Source organism: Macrobrachium nipponense, chromosome 22 (genome assembly GCF_015104395.2).
Source record: "Macrobrachium nipponense isolate FS-2020 chromosome 22, ASM1510439v2, whole genome shotgun sequence".
NCBI classification, from domain to species: Eukaryota; Metazoa; Arthropoda; class Malacostraca; order Decapoda; family Palaemonidae; genus Macrobrachium; species Macrobrachium nipponense.
Window position 1 is genome coordinate 5,413,926 of NC_087213.1, and position 13,090 is coordinate 5,427,015.

The 13,090-nt window shown below is 47.5% G+C and overlaps 1 pseudogene; it reads right to left on the reverse strand.

Moving 5' to 3' along the window:
* Positions 1 to 13,090, reverse strand: part of LOC135198455 (protein broad-minded-like) — an 82,472-nt pseudogene that overhangs the window by 18,431 nt on the left and 50,951 nt on the right.

The following is a 13,090-nucleotide window of genomic DNA, read 5'->3' on the forward strand; positions in this document are numbered from 1 at the left end:
CTAACACAAGTGAATCATATTTCTAAATACTGTCAAATGAGTAAGTTTCTAATATTTTACAGGGATATGTACAGCAGGAAAGAATCCAAAAATCTAGGAGTAATATCTATGCACTAGATTTAAATGGTAATTCTCTCTAATGGTTTCCCCTAGTTATGGCATTCTCACAATAACAATAAGGGTTGCTGTTATTTTGAAGGCAATCATGCTGAGAAAAAGATTAGCTCTGACGATTGAAAAAAATTATGTACGTAGACAATAACAATAATGGTAAAAACAGTCATACACAGGCAAAGAGAATCAACACTTAATTTTCAAGATTCAAGGTACCTTCCTCTTGGTAGACTTCCCCTAAAAGGTAAAGACTAATGACACTATGAGGTTATAGGAGTGCAAGAGAAAAAAAGGTTAATCACAGTAGTTAAGTTAGTTATGCCAAGCATGGGGAAGGAAGACAAGAAGCAAGATACAAGGGTTGTAATGGTTAAATAAAAACCTTGCACATATGTATAATTATGTCAGGATTAGTTATGTAATCCTTAAATATGCAATAGTCAGGCCATAACTGGAAGATGATTACCCCATATAGTCAGCTACCATCATGTGAAGGATCCTATTTCACCAACTGAAAGAAAATGTAAGAAAAAAAATCTAAAACATTTACTAGGATATGAAAGTGAATTTCACAACAGATTTTCAGAAAATTTAAAAATGACAAACTTATTGCCTAAACTGCTGGAAATTGTCAAAAGATGCTAACATGAGCGAGTTGGATTAACAACAGACAATATGAATGGCAATGCCAGGTACTGTTGGTTCACATTCATATAAAAGACAAACCACAAAGTATGAATCACCCAAGCAAACATATAACTGCACCAATACACAGCTTTGGACTAGGCAGTTCTCTTACTGTACCTTATCTACAGAGCTACAAACAAGATTGCTCAGTAACAATCATGAAATTGAAGGGCTTTTGCTTAATGCTGAACTCCTTTAGTAAAACCTTGTAGGGCAGTTTTTAATCACCTAATCACCCTGATAGTTTCTCGGGCTTCACTGTGACCCCCTGCCATTAGCATGAGATTCCTCAGGTCTGATGAGAGTTTTTAGGCACAGATTGTTGGAATAAGGTTACTGGCCCCATGACCACATCAGATAGGTTTATTCCAGGCTGTTTTGAAAGGATGACATGGAGCAAACTGACACTGCAGGTATTCAATATAAGATATAAGAAGGTCTTATTCAAGCACAGCTTATTGGGCTGTCACTAAGGCTTAATATATAGGGTCTTTGTTCCTACCAAAGAACATTAGGTTTAAAACTAAGACAGACAAACATTTGTTGTTAGCCCATTTAAAAGGATCTCACTAACTGTAAACTTGAAAAATATATAAAAGAGTGGCATCTTTTCCATGCATACCAAGAATGGGTTTAAGAAAATGAAGAAGTTGCTGGTTCTATCACAAATGTTTCAGAATTTGTCACAGTATCATGAGGAAGCCCAGCTAGGGAAATATGACAAATTTTTTAATCTATTTGTATTTTTCATGGCTAACAAACCTTCGGTCTTAACAATAAGGTAATCTTGCTGTGCCATCTGGAAACTAGTTAAAAACAATCAAAGATTGTAAAGCAAGGAACCTGTGGCATCTAGCAATTTATACATATGCAAGGTGGAAGCTGGTTACCAACCAGGCACAGAACCTCGTGACACATCAGTCTTTCTTTGACTGCCTTTGAGAGTAGTCACTTGCACTCTCACTTGCGCTCTCCTTCAAAGCCAGTTGCTTGTTTGCCAGTAATTTCTTTGTTTCAGAGTGTTTGTGTGTGTGCCTTGTCTGTTTATCATGGAGTCCTCCAATTTTCCTAGGCCTCATCAATGCATGTGCCCAGGCTTTCAGGGATTTCCATGCTCCAGGTTTTTGCTGCTACCGTTATAGATCCCCATACTACATGCAGTAGGTGCCAATCTAATTTTTGTACCATTACTAATCCTTGCCTGGAAAGTCGTTCCTGGCCTGTTGCAGTGGAAGGCATTCTACAAGAAGAGGAAGCATCATAGAGTACCTACTTATCCTTCTTGGGAGGGTTTTTTGCCTACTCATTTGGACGGTTCAGCATCCCTTCTCCCAGAAGCGTTCCCTCTGCTTTGGTTTTTTACTGCTGTCTCCTTCCTTTTCTTCCATTGATTCCTCTCCTGCGGGATACACAGTAATCTCCTTTCCGAGAGGGAGAAGGCTATGCTTTCTGCTTCCTTTATTTCAGATTCTGAATCAAACAAGATGGCCTCTGTTTGAGCGTCTCCTAGGCCTACAGGGTGCCCCCTCATTGGCTGGCCTACTCTCGCATTTCTTGGCTGCTCATCACCCCTCTCCGGCCCCCTTGGCAGTCCCCCCTCCTCAAGGCCTACACTACTTTGGCTCTTGTGTACTGCCTTCTAGCAGGATGCCTTGGTCACACGATGCTTACTAGGTCACCCTTTATCCACTCCGCCAGATGAAGCCCATCAACCAGTGCTGCCATTCAACATGTTGTAACATCATTCCCAGCATCCTCTCAGCCTATGACATCAGCTGTGGTGGCTTCTCTGCCTCCTGTTGTTGGACATCATCTCCATCTTCACCTAAGTCATCACAACCTCTCACTGAGCCATCGGAGATGCTGTTTCAAGCTATGGTCAAGAGGCTGGACTGTTTTACGAGAGAGGTATCCTGCTCTCTCTGGCAAGAAGCGCCGTAGAAGAATTGAATCATCCTTCTAGCAAGAGACGTAGTAGAAGGAGTAAGGTTTCTCCTGCTTCACCTCCCTCTCCTTCTCCATCTCCTTCTCCACCTCCATCTCCCTCTGCTTCTTCATCTCCTTCTCCTCCTCTGTCTCCCTCCTGCTTCTTCATCTCCTTCTCTTTCTCCTCCTCCTCACCCTTGAGTCAAACGTTGCAGAATTCCAGACTTTGTGGCGTCATTTTCTGCGAGTGAGAGGGCTTCACCAATTTCTCTACACGGATGTGTCTCTCCCTTACACGTACATGTACGTGGCCATGGAAGTGATAGTCCTCCATCTCAATCACCTCCATCTCCTGTACCTGTTTCAGTCCATTGTAAAGATGATAAGGGTCCGATTAAGAGGTTGAAAGTGCCTCTACGACAGTGTCTCCTGCACCTTCTTAGGACTCTTCTCCCTGCAAATGTGTTGTGGTTGACGGTTGTGAACGTGAGGCGACTCGGGTCCATGGACATGTTTCTCGTTCTCCTTCCAAAGGCTGGGTCCTTAGTGATCAGTCTTCTTCAAGACTTTCCCTTCAGCGTCATTCTCTTTGCATTGCCAGTCTCCTTTGCTAGAACCAGAGGAGGTAGAGAACCAGGAGTTTCTGTCTTCTTTCTCACCGGTTATTGATCTCATTCGTGAGTTCAATAATCTTGGTTGTAGAACGCAGACTCAGTCTTATATGACCCCTATGGGTATAGGGACCTTGCTATGGTCCAAGGCAAGATACTAAGGCCTTGTTTGATCTTCCCCCGTCGGGGCATGCACAGTCTATCTTGCAGCGTGTTAACGTCTTGGTTTTGGAAAGGAATGGCTCTCTGCGCTCCAATAGGTCCTCGAAGTTCCCTCCTCCTCCTCTTGTGAGGCATAGGAAGTATTATTCTACCAATGTGGTTCAGCTGATGCCCCATCACCTTAATTCGGACGTGATCCATCTTAAGCCTGGTTTGACCTTGGATCAAGCTAGATCTGAAGGGCCATAATTTTCTTAGCAAGAGGCTATGGAATCTGATGCTTCTACAATTTTTCAGACTGTCCTAGTTGGACTTGTGGTCCACTGCAGTGGCCAGGATAGCATCGGATCGCGCTGAGGGAGGTTCAGTCAGTTCTTCCTCCTTCGTCAGGCAGTTGCAATCTGGGGCTAAGACCATTATGTATCAGGGCCATCCTAGTGCGACTTTGTGGGCCAACCAACCTCCTCCTGGCTAGGAGGGACGTAGCCTTGTCAAAAGTGGCAGGGTCAGTATATACGGAGTCCTTGTTAGCACTACGAAACAGGGATCACCTTGAGTCGCAGCTTCTATTCCCAAGAACTCATTTAGAAGATCCGATCAACTAGCGGTGAGTGGATACCAAAGATAAGCTAGTGCATCAGGTAGCATTTAAATCGGAGCTCATTCTCGTCCTCCTCCTCCCCCTCTGCAATGGCAGGACCAGATGGTCTCCTCCTGTCAAGTTGACCAGATTCAACTGTGAGAGCCTCTCTGTCTGCTTCTCCGTCAAAGTCAAGACAGCAGCAGCACCCCTTTCAATCTCACCCCTACAAGGCTGGGAGGAGCTCTACAGGAAGGGGCAGAGGGGGTCATTGATAGAGTGGGCACCTCTCCCTTCCCTTTGCCACGGATAGGCGGATGCCTGGCGGGTCATTAGGCCAAATGGTAGTTGCATGGAGAGGATAAGTGGGTAGTAGTTGTCCTTCAGGTGGGGTATCTACTACCCTTTGACTTCCCTCCCCCTCTCTCAGACAGACCCCTTCTCAATCTGACTTATGCTCAGGGCTCTCCAAAGTACTTGGCTCTTCGGGAGGAAGTGTTGAAGATGCTGGACAAGGATGTGGTGGAAGAAGTGCATTGTCCTTCACCTGGGTTTTAGTCAGATTTTCCTGGTTCCAAAGGCTACAGGCAATTGGAGACCAGTGATAGATCTTTCCACATTGAATCATTTTGTATGGAAGACAAGGTTCAGGATGGAGACGTCCCAGACAGTTTTGGCAGCAATAAGAGACGACAACTCCTTACTGTCAATATACTTGAAGGATGCTTAATTTCAGGTCCCAGTCCACTTTTCATACAGGAAGTTCCTTCACTTCAGCCTGGGAGAGCAAGTCTTCCAGTTCAAGGTCCTTTGCTTCAGATTGACTATGGCCCCTCAAGTGTTCACAAGGGTCTTTGCCCCAGTCTTGATGTGGGCTCATGCTCAAGGGATTCCCCTGTTGAGATACCTTGACGACTGGCTGGTCTTGGCAAGCTCCATGGAGAAACTACTTTAAGACAGGGATCGCCTTCTCCAGTTTTGTCAGGATCTAGGTATATTAGTAAACCTGAATTGGCCCAATCTGGTTCCCAGCCAGAGGGCCCTCCATCTGGGTATGGATATGGATACAGCAGGGTTGAGGATTTTCCCATCAGACCAGAGGTTGAAAGTTCAGGTTGGTGGCATGTTCATTCCTGTCACAGACCGAACAGCCAGCTCACCAGTGGCAATCCCTCTGGGGATTTTGTCTTCTCTGGAGAAGCTGGTCCCTCATGGTCGCCTTCACCTTCGCTCTCTACACTGGAGTTTGAAGGAATTCTGGTCCCTGGCAGGAGATTCCCCTCTACAGAGAGTTTCACTGTAAGAACAGGTGAGAAAAGACCTTCATTGGTGGTTGGTCAACCAGAATCTCACAGAGGGAGTACTCCGCCTCTGCATTCACCCTCTCCAGACTTACTCCTGTTTTCGGATGCCTCTATCGACAGCTGGGGTGTTCATCTGGAAGATCTCCTTGCCTTGGGTGTTTGGAGTGTGGAGGACAAGCTGCTTCCTATGTCTGTGGGAGTTCCGGGAGAGTGTAGAGGGTCATTCCATCATGCTGATGTCAGACACCACCACAGTGGTTGCCTATGTGAACAAACAGGGGGGCCTGGTGTCTCATCAAATCCATTCATTGACAGTCAAAATGCACCAGTGGGTGATGGACGAATCAATGGAGCTCGCCGCCAGGTACATTCCAGACAAGAGGAATGTGGTGGCCAACCAGGTGAGTGGTCGGGACCAAATCCTGGGCACGGAGTAGTCTCTGCATCAGGACGTGGCAGACAGGCTTTTTCACATTTGGGGAAGGCCTATGCTACACCACTTTGCCACTCACTTCAACAGGAAGCTGGAGATTTACTGTCCAGTGGTCCCAGATCCCCTTGCTCTAGCAGAGGACACTTTGCAGCATCCTTGGGACAAACCCAAGGTACGTCTTCCCTCCGTTCTGCCTGATCCGTCAAGTTCTGAACAAATTAATGAGTTCTCGAAATCTCAGGATGACCTTGGTGGCACCTCTTTGGCCTCAAGCGGATTGGTTCCCAATCTTTATGTCAAAAGTTCCAAGAGAAATTCCCCCATGGCAACAGCTCCTTTGCCAACCTCATGTGGAAAGGTTTCACAAATCAGTAGAGTCCCTGTCTCTTCACAGCTGGAGACTATCAAGTATCTCCTCCAAGTAAGAGGTTTTTCTTGAAAGGCTGCGGGCCAGAAGTCTGGCTATCTCAGGAAATTTTCATCAGCAGTTCACCAGGGGAAATGGGCAGTCTACTGTGATTGGTGTCATCAATAGGGTTTCTCTCCACTCAGAGCTTCTGTTCAGCAGATAGCAGATTTTTATGAGTTGTGTTTTTCACAAACTTAATGAATGATAAGGAAAATATGAAAATAGTGTACAAACAATTAAGGGAGATAAAACATTATTAAATGCCATGTCTCCAGGATTGGCATCTAAGTGACCCATCCTCCCTATCAAAGAATTTATTCAAGTGATGGATACTTCATACCAATTATAGATCTATTCATGCTTTACTAAGTAAATCGTTAAATTTTCTATATTATTTCTTATATCATCTTTTCTAAGTATTTATGATACCCGAAAAATTTTTTAAATCTCAAATTTTCTGGAATAGTCTGGGTTTATCAACAAATATTTTGAAGAGAAAAAACTATTCATATATTGAAAATGAAAAATGGAGAATTCATGGAATTAAGGATTAAACACTTTTCTGAAATACATAGTGTGAAAGAATAACCGAATTACATTATCTATTTTATCAAAGCATGTGTGACATGTGTGAATAAATCCCAAAGAAAACATGGAAAACTCCAAAACTAAATTAATCAGTTTCAATTTTCATATCCACTTCCTGTATAAAATGAAATACCAAGTATCAAGAAAAATATTTATCTAAAAATTTTATGAGACTGGCCATTACACACACATTCAGAGACATCACTCAGCATTCAAAGACACATACATATTCTGTTTTCACACTACCTTACTTGCCTTGAGGTCTTCCCCTGCGACAAGAACTGATCGCACAGCTTTGCGACAGTGATTTAACCATCCAATATCATGAAGACCATGGCGTGTATCACTGAGAAACCTCCACACTTCATTCTGCCTTTTGTGCATAGAACGTATAGGCTTTTCAGGAATGTAGTTCCTTGGAGGAGGATAAGAACTAAATAGCTGTGGCTGCAAAAGAGAGTACAAGAGTCAATGTAAGACTAAAAAATTGATTTAAAACAAAAATATTCTAAAACTGGAAAAAAGAATGATTGATTTGTAGTTCATACATCATTCAGAAGTATGTGTGCCATGTAAAATTATAAGTTACAATAAAAAAACCCACTGAAATGACAATTTGTCGAAAATTGCATTTTTCCTAACTATACAAACTGAGGTCCTTTAACAATAGGAAGGTAACTAGCGGCAGCTGGACGGTCGTAAGCTTCGAACAAGGGGAGAACGGTAGTTAAACTGCTTGTCCGATCGTGCGCGCGCCCGCGCGCACGGAGAGGGTGAAGAATCACTTTTGCTTTAGGCCATGCAAAAAAGTTGCAGAGTGAGGGGTGGCATGAGGTGGGACTATATGTAAAGGACCTCAGGTTTGTATAGTAGGATAAAAAGCAATTTTCGACAAATTGTCATTTGTTCCGATACGTAATACAAACCCTCGGTCCTTTAACAATAGGAAGACTCACTTCTTGGTGGGAGGAATCTGAGTCTTTTTGGTGAACAGACTGGTGTTCGTCCAACCCTGGAGTGCCTCCCTGGTCGTAAGAGCAAGGGAGGGATCCAAACCTCTGTCCGATTGATCGGGGTGTGCACCGCAGGATCAATGGTCAGACCTCTGGGCCAAGTACTAAGAGAGAGGCAAGCGTATCTCTTCGTACCAGCAAGCAAGAACTTGTTCCTGTTTGCAAGAGACAATCATAAAATGATGGGTTTGTCTCAATTTGGCATCCACTTCCTCCCCCTTGTTGGAGGAAGTGGTGGATATTTACTCCTATCCTACTGAAAAGGGATAGGATGGTGCTCTATTGAGTAGCTCACCTGCTCTCGTCTTACCAAGCAGGGTGACGACCGTGGTCCCTCTACCCAAAGGTAGAGGGAAGAAAAAATGGAAGAGGAGCCAGTCACATCTCATTCCTCATCCATTCTTACGGTCACACCAGGACTCGATGCTGTTCAGCCTGCGAGGGTCTGGGTTAATTAACTACACAACGTGTTGAGCAACCACCACGGTTCCCAAGGAAAAGATCCAAGGAACTGTGGGCAATATCTGAAGGTAGAAGGAGGTGCATGCGGTCCGGTTGGACCAGGCGCCTGCCTTCATTACCTGAGCCACGGAGAAGTTCTTGCGGAACGCGAGAGAATGATGAAGAGGCGTCCACACTCATCCTGGGTGTCGAGTTTCTTCAGACAGCTCCGTCGCACCTTCACAGGACAAAGCAGCATAGCCTTCGTATCGGAGGCGGTGACGTCCATTAGGGAGGGTATTGTGAAGGACTCGAACCAATCGTCAGTTACCGAAGGGTTCTGAGTCTTCGCTACGAAGATCGGTACGAAATCGAGCGTCACAAATCCCCATCCCTTTGTGCTTGACTTCTCAAGAGAAGTCATGCAGTTACCTAAGACGAAAAGAAGGGAATAGTCGTATGACCTATCCCTCTTCTCGACTTTGGTTATGTACAGTACTCATACTGACAAGCTATTAGACGAAGTAATGATTGCTCTGGAACAACCGAACTAAGTCCGCAGCATAGTTCGTAACTGACTCGGATGCTCTGACAGCTGCCGACTGACTGGTTCGGAATCAGTAGAGGCAAGTTGTCCAAGCATCCGGGTAAGTCACGTGACCTTCGCCCTTAAAGAGTTATGCTGAGAGACCAACAAATAAAATATTTGTTAGTCACCGATGCGGACGGCGCGGCGATGATTCTCTTAATGCATAAGCTCAAAAGGCGAAAGTCAATTGCCTTCAAAAGACCGAGGTCCCTGATGGCAAGAAAATCTCATAGATGTTGAATCTCAGCTTAAGGAGAAACAACACTATGTGACGTTGAAGACGAAGGTAGGCAATGAATGCAACCTACGTCTTCCAGCTGAATCGAGAGAAGGAATCTCAAGATTCTAAACCTGTGCTTACACATGACTGAAAACGCTAACCGCCATTTCATTGCTGTCCGTTGTGCAATGAAAGCGGGGCGTTCTTCAGTAATGAAACACAGGGAGAGCCGCTTGAAGAACTGCTTCTCATGGGCTGAACGTTTGGAAGTAGAGCTGGCAGGTGTGGGAGTAGGCGATGTCTTTCAATACATCTGCTAATCCGGGGTGAACAATGAACAATTGTACACCTCCGAAATACAAGATATTTTGAGGACAAACTCAGATTCCGCAAAAATCATTCGCATTATCGGGATACGATGCAGCAAGAGACTATTACAGAATTCTGTTACCGTGCGGTAAACAGAAAGATGAGAGTCGAATAGATTATCTCTGTTTAAAATTCTCGCAATACCGAAGACGATGAATACTAGCGTTTCTCAGCAGTAGATGGTCATTCATGTATGCGAGAATCCCCGTTAATCAGAGACTTAAGTCCGTGATTGTTGGGCAGAGATACGGTTGTTATTCAATCAAAGCAGGTGAGAAAGACATAAACAACCGTCTATCTCAAAGCGGCAGCTGATACTGAAATGCCTCGGGCAATTCAATACGCAGTAGCTGTCGCTGACTCGTCATCCTGAGTTGCCAAGTAATCCTTTCCACGAAGGAATGCGTTCGGCTAGAACCACGAGCATAAAAAGATATGCTCGAGCAATTATATTTAAGCGAAACGAATTTCGGTAAATATAAAAGCTAAAATGGTGTTGTTGTGACAACACCATAAGTATATAAAATTGAAACTGGAAACTCCTGGGAGGTTGCAGGCAACCCGGGTTGCAGTTCAATTAGAATACTTTTCGTCTAAGTCGCAATCCGTAGAATAACCAGGATATGCGCCTACCCCTCGGACCATTCAACTGCTTAGCAGAATCATGTCGCGAGGTTAATATACGTAGTATATTTGTAGGATTCTGAACAACGATCTCCATCCTAAATTCTTTCCTTCAAGAAAACAAAATAAGGATTGGAGATCGACCACCTTCGTTCTCTATTAAAGAGAGTGAAGGAGAAGTCTTCCTCGAAGGAAAGCTTCAATGGTGACAGAATACTAAGACGATAGTTCCAGCCAAACTGGATATTCCCGTCCGTTCTTCTCTATTCCAGGTTGGTCGCCTACTGTGAGATAGTCTTCTTTCAGCAGCAGTCTTCTTCCTAATGCTAGAAATTCCAGGAATTCGAGCATAGGCGAGGTTCCCGATTATCGTGTAACATATCGGGGATTCTCGTCTCGCTCACTTTGGACCGTGGTCTCGCCTAAGTGTTTGGAGATCGTAAGAAACTCTAAACACTCTGAATGCGCTAGAAATTCCGTAGAATTCTAAGCAGTCTGCGAAACCCCCACCGAATTCGTCAAACGATATCGGCTGGTGGTCCTCTCGATTCCCGTAGAAATCGAGAATGGGGCAGGATCCCTCCTCAACGACCGGGGCTTACGTCAGGTAGGACCCGAAGGTCCCCCCTGGTAGCGCAGTCCCCAACGTGGGATCCTACAGAGAAATCTCTGTAGGATCCTTCCCCTTTCCCTCGTAGCCGTAAGGAGAGAGGGAATGGGGGAGGAATTGGATACTCGCTCGCCTTCCCCAGTGGAACTAGCAGTTGGAGAAGAGTAGGAGCAGCCATCGCCTTGGCGGCGATGGCCTCTCAGAGTCTGGGAAAACGTATCGTCAGGAGAAAACGTTTTTCCCCCGAGGAGGGTACGAACTCTCACTGTAGGTAAGGGTCTGCCGCCACTGTGAACGTCGTCTGGGTGGGGCTGATCAACACCTGACAGGAGAGAGCCGATACCGTCCTCCGACTCATTCCAGTCCTCGTCGAGGTCGAAACCTCTCAGGAGGACCGAAGGAGTATTTAAATACGGTGTCCGAAGACACGTAGAAACGCCGCTGTCGCAGTAGAGGAGGTGGAAGTAGCTTGATCGACCGGCCAGAACTGAGAGAGCCTTCTTGTCCGGAGACGAGAGAGACTGGTTCAAGACAGAATCGGTAAGCTCGATCGCGGCATACCCACCGTCGGTTTGGGTTCCCTCTCGGGCCCCCAAAACGACTCGAGCAGAGACATGGGCTCTGCTGGTGGGAGCGGCGATCCTTCCCCCCGGTCGTTGTGCTGACGAATCAGTGCAATAACCTGGGTAAAGTTACTCTGAATCTCGGAAGTTACAGCGTCTTGAGGAGTAGGACCGTCCAGTCCTCCAACAAGAGCAGCTCCCAGGACCCTCCTCCTTTCAGAAGAAGGACCAGCAACAGATCCCTGACGGTTGCCTCCTCACTTGCGCGTACGTCCTGGTTGGTCCTAAGACCAACCTGGCACGTGCGGCGTCGTGACGGGATCGTGAGCGGCGCATCTCTCACGATCACTCCTATATACTAGCTCTTCCTGGCGTATGCGAGGAAGTTGAAGGTATCGGAGAGACAGAACTGACGCTACCCCCTCTCCCCCTGACGGTCGCCTCCAATCACTTGCGCGTACGTCCTGGTGGTCCTAAGACCATACGTGGCAGTGCGGCGTCGTGACGGGATCGTGAGCGGCGCACCTCTCACGATCACTCCTAGCTACCTCGCTCTTCCGGTGTAGCCCGAGGAAGTTGAAGGTAGTGGAGAGACAGACCTGACGCTCCCCCCCCGCTCGCTGGCAGGACCAGCGTACGTGGGGGGCTGCAGCCGATCACCAACCCGCGTGGGGATCGATCTGCAGGCCTGGCCGTGCCGCTCACCTGTGGCGAGCGGCTCGACTGAGCACGTAGACCCCGGTCCCGTGCGTCAGACGAGCTGCTGCTGGTCACCGTATCCGCCGGTCCCTGTGGGAGCGGCGGTCAGGTGACCTGCAGAGCTCGCTTTCGCGTGAGACCGGTGAGCGTCCTCGCGGCACGTCAAACCGCTGGTACCAGCCGAGGCTGGTACCGTCGGTCGAGGGGACCTGGGGGACCTCTTCCCAGCCTCAACCCGTGGCCGGTCAGAGACCGTCACGTCACCCGAGGTACCGGCTGGTCGCTGCGAGAGCGGCCGCTGGCCTGGCGAGAGTCACTGAGCGGCTCTCGACAGTCTTCTGCTCCGTGCCTCGGTCATGACGCTGAGCGAACTCAGGCGTCTTAACTTGGCTGCACGGTCACCCGAAGGAGATCGTTTACACTCGGAACTTCTCGCGGACGAGAAACCGAGCCGGTACCTGGCTTAGCAGCAGAGCTGCCAAGACCAGGCGAGGGTGTACCAGCGGTAGCCAGCACACCCTTGGTCCCCGTCTTCTTCTTCTTCTCAGAATGGGGAGACGGGCCCCGTTCCCGAAGGAACAGGAGGACCAGCAGAAGAACCCCCCCGTCACACCGGAATGTGACGAGCCCTTCGAAGTTCCCGAAGGAGTCTTCTTAGGGGGAATAACAAAACCCGGTTGACCAGCTGGTCGCTGCGAGAGCGGCCGCTGGCCTGGCGAGAGTCCCACCTGAGCGGTTCTCGCCAGCCTTCTGCTCCGTGCCGTGGTCTTGGCGCCGAGCGAACTCTGGCGCCGAAAACTTTGGCTGCACGGTCTCCCGAGGGAGAGCGTACACTCGGGATCTCCCGCGAACGAGAGACCGAGCCGGAACCTGGCGTAGCGGCATCGCCGCTAGCACCAGGCGAGGAAGTACCAGAGCTAACCGATACTCCTCTGGTCCCCGTCTATCTCTTCCTTACGGAAGGGGAGACGGGCCCCGCTCCCGAAGGAGCAGGAGGACCAGCAGAAGGACCCCCCGTCCCACCGAGGTGGGACGGGCCCTTAGAAGTTCCCGAAGGAGACTTCTTAGGGGGGGGAGGCAGCCTTCTTCTTCTTCGGCTTATGGGCCTTAGAAGTCGAAGGGGAAGAGGCAGCAACAGACGAAGATGA